The sequence below is a fragment of the Eupeodes corollae genome, chromosome 2 (assembly GCF_945859685.1).
Source record: "Eupeodes corollae chromosome 2, idEupCoro1.1, whole genome shotgun sequence".
Classification (NCBI taxonomy): domain Eukaryota; kingdom Metazoa; phylum Arthropoda; class Insecta; order Diptera; family Syrphidae; genus Eupeodes; species Eupeodes corollae.
The window spans coordinates 54,843,129-54,857,322 of NC_079148.1; positions in this window are offsets into that span (position 1 = coordinate 54,843,129).

Consider the following 14,194-nt stretch of genomic DNA (forward strand, 5'->3'; position numbering starts at 1 on the left):
TTTATTTCCATTTTAAGAAAGTAAACTGCTAATTTTTGCAACTGCTATCTCTTTTATGGCTTGGAAGTCTTTCAGTTTTCTATTTTTAGTTCATGTTGACTTATTTATTGAAGCCATTAAAATTACAGTAAAAGGTAATATACATATATCGGTCAAAAAATCAAAGTAATTATAAAACAAAACATGCAACTGACGCAAAACATTCATTATGTACATATCTGCAATATCTTTCAAATTGATGTTTGTTTATTTTAAAACTTCAAACTTTCACATATTTGTATTTCAAAAAAGTTATAGATTTATTTGATTTAGCTAAATCAAATAATAACTAACAAAATTCATCTGACTAAAATTAGTTTTAAAAAGATTTGATTTGGTATTTGTCTTAATAAAGGGTTTTACCATAAAAAGGTTCATATTAAAGTTAAAAAAACGAGTATTTTTCAAAAGAAACCAGTAAATATTTATTTCATAAAAAAAAGGTATGTCATTAACAACAAAGTAAATATCTGCCAAATAAGCTGAATGGCTATTAATGAAACATTAAATCCTTTTCATGAAACGTTCAAAGACCAGTTCGCACATTTGTGCCTTGAAAACTTCACAAATTCGGTCTTAAATGGATTGTGACGTACTGGAATGTACTTAATCTTTCACATAACTGAAAGAAAAACATTTTGAATTTCTATATTTTGGTGTTAAACTACTATTTCTTAACCACCTTCATATTTCATTTTGTTCAGTACCTGAAATAATACGTTGAAAATAAACAGAATTTCAAATTTGTGTCTTCTGTAAATCTGAAACACCCAAGATGATTTTCACATAATTATAAAAAAATATCAATCGAGAAAAACTGTTACTCAATGATTTCCAGGCCCATTTGAATGTGTTTCTTGTATAAATTGACTATTTTTGGTAACATTTTTGTCTAAATTAAAGCCATCTAGGTCGTTCTTCAAATTATCTCTTATGTCAGTTTTATTTCTTTTTAAATTTCTTTTTATTTCCTACAGAATATATACAAACCCAAAACACAGAAATGCACACATTTATACAAATGTGTTTATACGAATTGTTTAAACTTTTTTTTTTAATTATAGCCTTACGTTTTATCTGGCAGTCCTATTCTTTTGAAGACTCTTTAACTTCTTTAGTTGTTTATTGATGTTAAAAGTTGTTATTTTAAAACCCCCTGCGCATCTTCACCCGCCTTCAATTATACTCGATTTTCGTCTCTCATTTTATTTGAAATTTTAATTCACTCTTAATTTATTTCCTCCCTAAAACACTCATATACGACTTAACATAACCCATCAAAAATCTGTGATTAAACGAAGCGGCAAAATATAAATTACGTATTTCTCTGTTTGCATAATCGAGTATCTCGTTGATACTTTTAAATTATTATTTATGAACAATTTTAAATTAGTTTGCTTGCTGTTTTTATTTTTTTGGTTATATTGAATGTTGACTCAGTTAAAAAAAGAAGAGAAGAATTTTGGTTTTTGTTAGTATTTGTTCAAGTGGGCAAGAATTTTGTATGCCTAGGTATATATAAAATAGCATTTTGCCACATGCGCATAACATAACAGGTAAAACAGAATATAATAATTTTTTACGTTTTGGGAAAAATATTGTTAGTCCAGAAGATGATTTTTAAAAAATTTAATGTCAACAACCATCTAAGTTTTTTTTTTAAGCAGCATTTAAAGAGCTTAAATTAATTTCTCTTTGGATTTTTGTATTCAAAGGGTTTTCTCTATAGATATTCATTTTTGTTTGGTGTAAGTGGAAAGGGAGTAATTCTCTTAAGTTTATTTTTTTTATTTTTGTAAGGGAATGTTTATACCGAAAATAAGAAATTACATTGCCTATTGGAATATAGGAAACCTGTTATTACAGTGAGGAGTAAATGACAAATTCTTTAAAAAGAAATAACCAAAACTAATCTAGGTTGAGCTATTTATAGGCTGCGATATATTTATTTTGTTTATAATTATAGTAACAATTACAAAGTTTTAAAGTCCTTGCTCGTTATCTCCACCTTAGAAGACTTGGATAGCAATAATGTGGTATTCATTGATATTCGTTCCTTTTAATTCTCATTAATTTAAGGCACGAAAATTATATAATCCAAATTTTTGTTTAAGGACGCATGATACTTCTTACACCATCCGCTACTGATCATCATTAAACGCTAATTAAATTTATAATGTTAGCCTCAGATATAATATTTAAAACATATACATATATACTTTAAAACTTAACTAAATACCTAAGCTCCTTTTGTGCTCGCAAATTCTTATCAAATTTTACAAAATAAACATAATTATCTTTGAGCTTATAATAAACTGCACTTTAGCTGGAAATGTTTATTATTGAAGTTATTGTAATCGGGCCGATTTGTCGAATTGAAAATTTTGTCATTTCTTGACGTTTCAAGGTCCATAGAGTCTAAATAAAATATTTCTAGAGTGCTGTGCGTGTGTGTAAGTGTGTTTGGAAAGTTTTTTTCGTCGTCTGAAAAACTGAAAAAAAAAATAATTGGCGCCTCAAATATTTTTCTAACAAAAAATTATTGTATCTTCAAAACAATCCAAATTTTTATGCAACGAAGAAAAACATTTTTCATATCTGGTAAAATTTTGATAAAAATCGAATTGACAGTTTTTTTTATAAAAAATAAAAACCCAAAAACAAACATAACTTAAAGTTGATACAATTTATTTTCGACTTTAAAAACTAAATATATTGGATTTAAACTCATTTTATCTTATAAAAAATGTTGTGTTCGACATACAATAAAATTTTTATCAGTTTTTTCATAAAAATTAAGTTATGCAAAAAATAGTTAGCAAAATTGGTTAACATTGATGTTCGATTCTCGATATCTCGGGAATAAATGAAGGTATTGACTTCAAAGTAGTACCCGTGGCATTATGGTTAGTGCGTTGGACTGTCATGCCAGAGGTCTTGGGTTCGATCCCTGCCTATGCCATCTTAAGTCTTTTCACGGGTACTGCCTCTTGCGAGGAATTGACAAATTCTCCAAGAGTAACTCTTGGCATAAAAAGTGCTTTCTCAAATTAGTTGTTCGGAACCGGCATATAAACTGTAGGTCCCTTCCATTCCTGACAACATTACTCGCACGCAGGAATGGTTAAGAGTTGTAAGTCACCAGGCCCTTCATGGACTTTTGCGCCACCCAATTTATTTATTTATTTATTTTATTGACTTCAAAATGACGTAATTCTGTGCTAAATGTGCAAAGATAAATTCAGCCTGTATTTTTTTATATAAGAAATTTTCAAGAAATGCCACTTAATTGGTAGAACATTTTTCGAGTAAAAATCTTGTTAAATCAAACTGTTTTATCATATGCAAAATATTTTTACTGGTAATTTGTAGCTAATTTTTAGAAAAATTCAACAGACAACTTTCTTAACAAAACACGAAAATCTACAAAAAACAACAAAAAACTGATAAGAAAAAGAATTTACAAGAAGATTATTTTTATTATAAATGTAAATATGTTTATTAACTTGTTAATTGGACCGTTAGAAAAATAGTTTGATCGGCTAAAATTTATCCAAATTGCTACTCTTTTTCATGTTATTTTGGTTAACATCGAAATGGAATCTAATCGACACAAGGCTAATGAAGACAAAATGGACCCTCTCAGAATTTTTAAAATAAACCAAAATACTTTCGGTGATTATTTAGGTTTGGAAGACCTATAAGTTTAAGCCTATGAAGATAAGGAGGCCAAGCTAACCGTAAAGTAAACATTAAGAACCTTCTCTGGACGCATTTAAGTCTATGAATATGAGTGAAGTAATAAGGGACCAAGATTATACAACCGTATTCAAAAACTGATAAGACAAATGATACAAATCGATGTTTAAAGACATAAGGATCTTGAAATTCCCTTCCAAATCTTTTTTTTTAACCTAGAGTTCTATTTACTTTTGTTTTTAAATAAAGTTAATATGATCAGTAAAAGTTAACTTTTACCCCAAAATGATGGCTATGTCTGAGAAGTTAGAGAGTTTTTACAAAGTTCGTAGAGTTAAACATGTATTCATAGCCACGTAAATTATGTTTGCATGTAAAACTAATGGCTCTACATTGCACAATTCTCATAATTTAAGTAGATCATCTTGTAATAATTCGTAGTCCGTTAAGGAATCAAATGTTCAAAATATTTTCACGTCATTTGCATATTTTATTGGTATCGAATTGTTTAAGATAGAAGGACTGTAGTACCCGTGGCATGATGGTTAGGGCGTTGGACTGTCATGTGACAGGTCTTGGGTTTGATCCTTGCCTGTGCCACCTAAAGTTTTATTCACGGCTTCTGCCTCTTGCGAGGAATTGTCAAATTCTCTGAGAGTAATTCTTGTCATGAAAAAGGGCTTCCTCATATTAGCCGTTCGGGCTCGGCATATAAACTGTAGGTCACCTCCATCTCTACAAATAATCGCACACAAGAATGGTTAAGAGTTGTAAGTCACACATGTTTTCAACGGACTGTTGCACCATCTAATTTATTTATTTAGAAGGACTGTCATTTATAAAAAGATACACAACGAATAACAGCGGACTAAGATGGCTAGTTTGAGGTACACCAGAATTAAAAATAATAGAATTAGAATGGACGCTTTTGAAGACAACACTATAATGTCTATCAGTAACGTAAGAACAACACATTTGTCATGTAGTTTGAATTCCTATTATTTACATAAAAGTTTTTTTATGGCTAAGTTTGCTTTTACTTGAAAACATCAATACAAAGTGTTGTAATTGTAGGTTTACCATAATTTTATAAATGATAAATTATGCGTAGTTTATTCAGCTGTTCATTAAAGGTCTTTGGTTTGCACTTTTTTCATAAAAGAAACTGATTGATAGTTTGTTCAGCTTTCGGAGTTATTTCTATAGAAAATCCTATTTCTCCAAAATGTTCTCATTTATTTTGTGTATATGTTGCCTTTTAATTATAAACTAATTATTGAATTAAACTCCGTTTTTGTTCTTTTTTTAAACAATATTATCTCCAACTTATCTCCAAATTACAGAAGAAAAAAGTCGTTTTTTTGTTTTCATTTGTTTTCTGAAAAATAATATATATCATATTTTTGAAAATGGTTAATATATCACCATAACGAAATTCAGTTAGAGGAACATTTTGTAGTGAACATAGAAATCAAAACTATACAAAAATGATTTTTTGCATAGAAATCATCACTTTGAGTAAAACGCTTTTCAAAATGAGGTTTTTCGCGAATTCCACAAAAAAACGATTTCTCATGTTTTAAAAACACTTTTAAGAGTTCAAGATGAAAACACACAGACACCTAATTATAAGCTAATTATATCATCATTTATTAAGCTAAATAATAATTAATTTGCATTTGCAAACAGTAAGAAAAAAGCTATCAATTATGTATTATTATTTTTTGCGAAACTGTAGTTAACTAGTGATTAATTTTAAATAAAAGTCTATCTGCTCTCAAATCGTATGTCTTAATTTTTGACGAGCTATTTCGCTAATAAATGACGTCAACTTAGCGAAACACCTTTTAACTCAAACAAAAAAAAGCAATTAATTATTTTAATGCATAATTTATTTGTTATATATTATGATTTTTCTTTCTTCTCAGTTTTCAAAACTTGGCAGTTGGAACACATTTTCTTTCATATATTTTTGATTTATAAAGAGTTTAACCTTAAATGTTTATGCTGAAAATGATGCTGTAAACAATTTTGGAAGAGATATTAGAAATTTAAAATAAAAATATTTACATATTTGCAATTTGCGTAGTTGGTGTACATGACCAAATCATTAGTTTTTATAAAATGCAACATTTGTGTTACACCTACATACGTGCATGTTGTTTTATTAAATTTGTTCTCTTAACTTTATAAACATCATTTGATTAAATTTATATAAGTACGATTGTGTTTCTAACATCATAATAGATTAATTAATTACACTTTTGGTAACCTCCTTATGCCTAAAAACAGTTAGTGCGATTTTTGGAATTCCATATACAGTACAGTGAAGAACTGCCAACAAAACGATCCGCAGTAGCCAGATTTTTTTAATTTAAAAAATTGGTACAATTTAAAGAAGATCTGTCAGATTAATAATAAAAAAACACAAAAATAGAAGAAAGTTTTGTGAAAATCAAAAGTTAAAATTAGCTTAGCAAACAAAAACTAACTAAAACTAATGAAATGAACAATTTTCAAGAAGAAATGGTTAGAAAACATCTGGAAATTGAGATTCTACAAAAAAAGATTATTTAACAATTGCTTCAAGGAGGGGGTTTGTTAGTAGACTACTACATTAACATGTGGTGTTGAAACGAGCTTGAAACGAAAATCGCCTCAATTCTTTGTATACTTGAATCGAGTTGAAATGAGCTTCATTTGGCTCGATTCCCGTCGGAGATCGTAGTCGAGTCAAAATTTGAGAAGAAAACCCTTTTTGGAGGAGTTAATTAACCAGATCCATTATTAGGATCAGAGATGTAAGATTCCGTTGTTACAAAGCCAACCCGACTGAGGAAAACCGGAATAAGTTTAAACAAGCTAGAAAGACATGTAATGGTCATATTCGTCAAAACAAAGTTTTGCATGATCAGAAATTAAGGCAAAAAATACTACAATGTCCCAAAGGTAGTAAAAATTTCTGGTCATTTGTAACAAACGTACGAAACATCACATCATCCTCGGTTCCAACGCTCGTCCACAATGACACTCCCTATGTAAGATCGATTGATAAAGCCATAATGCTTGCAGCACAGTTTGCTGTTAATTCGACGCTACCGGAAAGTGTCATGAGTCCTCCTGTTCTTGAGAGCGTAAATGATTCTATAGGACGAATCTTCTTTCGCACTCGTGCAGTCGCAAGAGTACTGAAAGACCTTGACATACAAAAATCCACTGGCCCGGATAGCATCTCCCCAATCGTTCTGAAGAGGTGTTCTTCATCGCTGGCAAAACCACTGCGTAAACTTTTCCACCTTTCCTACTCTACAGGTCTCTTTCCGAGCGGATGGAAAATAGCTTTTGTCCAGCCTGTCCCTAAAAAAGGGAAATCCTCCTCTAATCTAACTATGGTCCAATAGCACTCACGTCCCTTCTTTCCAAGGTCATGGAAACGCTGATTAATTATCAGCTTAAGAAATATCTCGAAGAACGGAAGCTTCTTAATGACCGACAGTATAGTTTTCGTAGCAATAGGTCCACTGGTGATCTCATGGTTCATCTCACCGAACAGTGGAACAAATCTTTACATCGTTTTGGAGAAAGTAAGATTATTGCACTTGATATTTCAAAAGCATTTGATAGAGTTTGGCACCAAGCTCTCTTATCGAAAATGCGTGCTTTTTGTATTGATGAATCTCTTCTTCGTTGGATTAGAAATTACTTTTCTAACCGTTCAATACAAGTTGTATTGGATGGTTACAAGTCTGAAATTCATAAAATAAATGCTGGTGTTCCCCTGGGCTCCGTTTTGTCTCCGACACTCTTTCTTATATTCATAAATGATCTTATGTCTGCCACATCTAATTCATTAACCTGTTTCGCCAACGACAATACCCTCAGCTTCTCATACTCGTTTATAGATTCACATCCTTGTCCTTCGGCTGTGGAACTTCAACGGCAGCGTATGATAAGCTCATTAAATTCTGATCTTGACAGCATTGTACAATGGGGAGTCAGAAACCGTGTAGAATTTAATGCTTCGAAAACTCAATGCTGTCTCCTGTCGATAAAGCGTAACACACCCCCGATGCCACTTTCTATGAGTGGCACTTGCATCCAAAAAACTAATCAACTGTCAGTACTTGATATGTCTATCACAGATCACCTTTTATGGAACGATCATATATTTGATATTGCCAAAAATGCTGCCAGGTGCTTAGGATTTCCCCGACGGTGCAAGAAATTTTTCACCCCTTCTGATCTGGCTGTAATTTACAAAGTCTTCATCCGTCCAAAGCTTAAATAAAATTTGCATATCTGGCAGGTGCCCCTAAAACAAGTTTAAATCTCTTGGATAGAATAGAAAAAAGGGCTTTAAAAATGATAGGCGATAGAACTATAATCGAAACATTTACATCGCTAGAACACAGCCGTAATGTTTCATGCCTTTCGTTGTTTTATCGATATTTTTATAAACAAAGTTCTGTTGAACTAGCCAGTTGCACTCCACCCCTTAAACGATTCAGCCGTAACACTCGCACTTCCAGGAATGCTCATCAGTTTACCCTTGAGCTCAATTTCGGGCGTACTGTCAAGTATAGAGATTCTTTATTAAATCGCACATCGAGAATGTGGAATGGTTTAGCCAACTCTGTTTTTCCCTCCCATTTTGATGTTCAGAACTTTAAGACCAATGTGCACCGGTATCTCCTTTTAAATCCTTCCCTATTTTCCTAATGCTCGCACTGTGTTTAAATATAAACATATAAAGGGTACTAATAAACCCTTGACTTCCTGCTAATTATAAAAAAAAAGATAATGCATTATGGTCTATTTATTTGCATGTTTGTGTACAAAAAATATAGTTTTGTTTTAATCAAATTAAAAAAATGGACTTGGAGTGCGTAGCATATTCTTATATGGTGCTGAACTATTCAGTTCTTTATTTTTCAACACGAATCAAACTATCTCACTTGCAATTCACCATTTGCATTTTAGAGTGCTATCAGATTTAATCATTTTTAAATCTTCTTGTACGATTGAAACACCAAAACGATTTATTTAATCTAAACTGAGATAAACCTCTGGTGCAAACATAGCAACACTTAATTATCTTTTCTATTGTTTTCTCTTGCAAAATAAGCCCAGTTAATCCATTTTCAATAACAAAATTAAATATGTACTTACAACATTAACAGATTGATTTTGTTCCCCTATGGAAAACACATACATACACAGCCATCAAGATACAAATGCAATATCAATCGTACCAACATTTGAGAACAAAATCACATAAGATCAATTCAAGACTCGTATAAATGTCAAAAACCCATCCATAGTAAGATTCTACTCTAATTTTTATCAGTGATATTCATACTGTGGATATTGTTTTTGTTATTCGTGTAAAATCCTACTATACTATGGATAGATTTTCCAACAAAACACGGGTAGTATTAGCATCAAGAAAGGTAAAGGAATGCAGTGCACATTGATCTTGGTTTCCTGAAGATTGCAATGATAAAGAAAGATAAAGTTAAAGATTTAATATTCGTGTAGTACAGCAAAAGAACGAATCTCTGTATTTGGTCGAGTGACGGAAGTTTGGCTCCAGGGAATAGTGATGAACATTTTTGGAGGCAAGGGGACACAAATAACTACGGCGTTCAAGCAACATGAAAAATCAACTTCTGACGTAAAAGATATTTCAACGAAAATTGCTTAGTTCAATTTCGACTATTTCTACAAAGATCAATAATTGTAAGTTCTCTAATAAGTTCTTAATCCTCATTAAATCTTGTGATGTAACTACGCCTGCAGAAACATATCTATTATGTACTTTGGGTAACTTTAAGGTTGAAATTTAAACAAAGGTACACGAATTACAAATAGATTAACAAGCGGATACGGATGAAAAACCACAATTTCAAAAATTCCTTGATTAGTCTAAAATAATAGTTTAATTACTCTAAAATCTTAGCAATATCACGTGATTAATGTAATTAAACACATGTTAGTTATAATCATAGCACTCAACTCGGTCACGTTCTCTTACACCAAAAAAAAAGACAACTGCAAACAAACTCCCAAGCTCCAACAGGCTTAACACAAGATACCGGATATTGTCAACAGTAGAAATGATTGTACGAGTATAGATATGTACATATATGATCGATGTATTAAATTTCATAGTCATTGTCCAATTTTATACGACTTCGACCGACACAACGTGGAAAATGTTCCCTTTCTATTTCAGATAGATAGATACATCGATGTCAAGCAATATACCCTTCCTTTCTAGAAACATTCAGATTGGGATTTGGATTCGGAATCAGATTCAGATTCGGATACGGCTGAGTGCATCCCAATGATGATTAATTTTTATTTTCTCTTTTGTAAAACTGTCAATCGAGAAATCACTGGTGGATTTCTGTTCGATCATTGATCTTTACGCCAACAAATGATGACGACGACGACGACGATAGATACAAATGTAGAACTGATACTGTTGCAAAGTATTGCATTGCATTGCATCCTACAGGTTTTTTGTTTTACTATTTTCCTCTTCCCTGTTCTCTGAGGTAAGCTCCAACTCCAATCACACTTTACCTACATATAGCCGAAGCCAACCGACCCGAACTTCAGATTGATGTAAGATCCATTCTAAGGAAATGAAAACTTCTCCTGGGATTGATGCTGGATGAATTTTCTTGTGTAAGAAGTGGTTCTGAGCTCTTGGTTCAGTGCAGCGGATTAATTATCCATCGGATGTCGGAGTTTTATGAAGTTTAATATGCTCTGGTTAAATTAAGAAATAAAAAAACCAACGTAATTATATGCGGTACCAGAATCACATTCCATTTAAAGCCGGAAGTTTTAAAACACTTTGAAAGATAACACGCAAGTTCTGCACATACGAGTAAAAGTAGGATGGGAGTTTCTTTGATTGAATATATTGCAACAAGGTTACTTTTATTCGTATTAAGTCAAGTTTTTTGAGTAGGCTCAACTACAATGTGACTTAAATATCTAGGCTTCTAGATAAGTACACATTATGAACATACGCAACATGATTGTTTATGTTGATAAAAGTATTATTTTAATCTTGTGAAGGATTGTGTTGGGTGGATTGAGTGGGATATTTGTAATTTTGATAAACATAAACAACATTATTTCTCGTGGTGTGATGATTATAGGCTTTTCACCCAACCCAAAACCCGGTTTTCGCCGAAAACCTACATCATAAACCCAAGTTTTTACATACATTTTTGGTAAACCACTAGTTTTATATAAAACCTCTGGAAAACTTGCAGCAATTCAAAGTTAAATTCGAAACATTCAGCGCTCAAATTAATGTAAACAAAACAGCTGATGGCTTCTGTCAAAAAAAAATATTTAATTTTGTTATACATTTCATTTCGTGGTAAGTAATATTATTTATACAATTTCCTTAAAAAATAAGAATGATTGCTTTGTTTTTTATTTACAGCATTAAGTCGCAGCGGGCTAGGAAAAATTGCCCCTTGATGGACAGCGATCCCAACATCAAGAAGATCCTCAGTGCTTTAAATAAGTCAGGCGAGTTCTCAAAGGAAGCAGCCAAAGAGATAGTCATTGAGAAATTGCAGACTATCATAAAAGCATCAGTGATCGCTCTGGATGAGTGTGATTTTGGTACGAATCTGGAACTATGAATTGACCTTTTCTCCTCTGACATAAGGACCTACACAAAATCGTTCAGAATCTTCTCAACCCCGCCTATAAGAACGGCTAGAATATATGGCGATTCTGAAGGCATATTTGGTCAACAGAAGCAATAGTCATAAGCTCAGTATTTTGGATTGAATTTGTTGTTAAAGAAGAAGAAAATGTTTTAAATAAAATACATTTGCATTGTAATAGTTTTGTGTGTTGTTGATTCTATGATAAATTTTCTAGACAATTAGCTTAGTGAATTGTTCGGACCGGTTGAAGTGAACAAAGAGGATTGCTGCAGACAAGCGAGCTTGTAGTTCTTGTTGGTTCAAGTCGTAAGCCCATTCTACCCGTCCCCAGAACTTCAGTTGAAACTCTTCTTTGAGATGAGCTAGTGTTACGGCCTTGTCTGCTCTGATGTGTTGCTCTATCAAAGCACAGGAAAGGAATAATGGACTTAAGGGTGTCGAGAGCAAAGGCAATTACGAGGCGTCGGGTGGTGATATACTGGGAGTTTTTTGTATTATATCGAAACGTTTGTTAACCCACTCAATGACAGGATCCCTTCGTTTTTTTGGAGCTCGTATAGATCTTTGTCTTCCTGAAAATCAACTTGATAAGTACCTAAATAAGGCTAAAGTTCTTGCATTTCCAGATCCATTAGTTCATTGCAGAGTATATCGAAAGTTCTGCGGCTCATTCTGAAATGTTTTTTTTTCATCAATACAAAATTTGACAGCCGGTGTTAAACAAATTTAAATGTCAAATTAAAACCTGTAAATGTTCGGTTTGACCGATTTTCGGGTTTTCGAAAACTTTTTGGCTAAAACCCGGTTTTGGGTTTGGTGTGAACAGGCTATTAGTTCGTAGAACTGTCATGCCAGAGGTCTTAAGTATAATTCCTGCCGCCGACACCACAGGTTTTTGTTCATTTTTAATACCTCTTGCAAGGAATTGACAAATTCTCTAAAGTAATTCTTGTCAATGAAAGTGCTTTCTCAAATTTGGATTCGGTATAAAAGTGTAGGTGCCCTCCATCCGTGAAATTACTCGCACATAAGAATGCTTTAGAGTTGTAAGTCACTAGGTTCTAGTTCTCTACGGACTATTGCGGCATCTGTTCTACTTATTTGTATATTTGTACACAACATTATGTATATGAAAAGGTGTTTTATTTTCCTTAGAATTTTCAGACCAGTCCTTATATTTTTCAATGGGCATGTTCAGGCAACATAAGGGACTTCATTTGAAGTCAACTTCATTTTTTGAACTCACATTTTGACCAGAGCAACTAGTTAGTTTTCCAAGTGTCATGAATTTCAAATTCAGAACTTTACTACGCAAATCTCTACTTTAAGTGCATAATACAAAAAGTACCAACAAATTACTGTCTACTTAACACTCCTCAGGCAACCTACAAGTCCACCACGATTTGTATTTTGTATTGTAATGACATGTTACTTATTTCTTTTCCAATTTCACAAGGAACTCTTTTACAGAAAGCATTAAATAAAGTTGTGCAAAAAACAAATAAATCATAGAGTAATAAAGTTCAGCTTTCAGTTAAATGCAAAAAACATGATCAGCTGTCATTTTGAGACTTGACTTAATAGTTAGAGAGATTTTTCTTGACTCCAGTAAACTCTCCATTCAAGTTTCCTTAATTGGAAGGTCATTTTTTGACAGCTGGCCAAACAGATACTAGAAACTTGCCTAACTTTCAATTAACTTATGTCGTCTGAACCTGCCCAACGCCTTCATTAGGAATCTCTAGACCTCCATTTTAAAACCTTGCTTGATTTTTAAATACTTCCTTTGATTATAAGATACTTTGTTTGGCTCTTTTGGTCTTTTTGTTTCTGGAATGCAAATAAAAAACTTATTTCATTCTTTCCCAACGTTTCGTAAGTGTTCCTTACTTCTTCAGGGGTGTCTTTATTAAATATTTTTCATTAAATCACATTAATTCTATTAATTTTACTTCCATTCCTGCATCCTTCCAAACGACGGCACTGACACAAAATTGAAAATAAATTAACAAAAAGAATATGAAATAAATAATAGACATTAACAAGAAAAACTATCAAATTAAACAGAATTGACACTTAATATCACAGAATGTTCGCAGGTACTTTTTTTGATTATAATCCTTTGATTTTCAAGATGTCCCTTAAAATTCTCAAACCCCCCTGTTTTTAAAAACCTCCATTATTTTTCAAGACCTCCTTTGGAAACTCTAGACCTGTCTTGATATTTCAAGACCTGGCTTGGCTTTTCAAGACCTCCCTTAGGAATCTCCAGAATTGCATGAATATTTACTTACTTGTGTTTTAAAACCCCCATTGGAATCTTCTCACATCCAGGCCCTTAAAATCTCTATAACTCCTTTGGAATCTCGATATTTATCTTGATAATACTACGTTTCCACCGGGCACTAAACCGAGATTTAGCTAGATTTGTCACAAATCTCTTTGAAATCTCACAGATTTACAATTAATTCAATACCTACCTTGATTTTCAAAAATCTCCATTAATTTTTCAAGACCTCAATTAATATTTCAAGATTTCCTTGATATTTAAATGCCTTCTTTGATTTTTCTAGACCTGCCTTAAAATCTCCAGACGTCCCTGGATATATACAGACTACCCTTAAAATCTTCAGATCTTCTCTGCTTTCAGAATACATCTTTTGATTTTTTAAGACCTGCCTTGATATTTCAATGCCCTTTGGTTTTCTTCTGCACCGTATATACGGAGAAGATGGATCGACGAGCTGTACAAG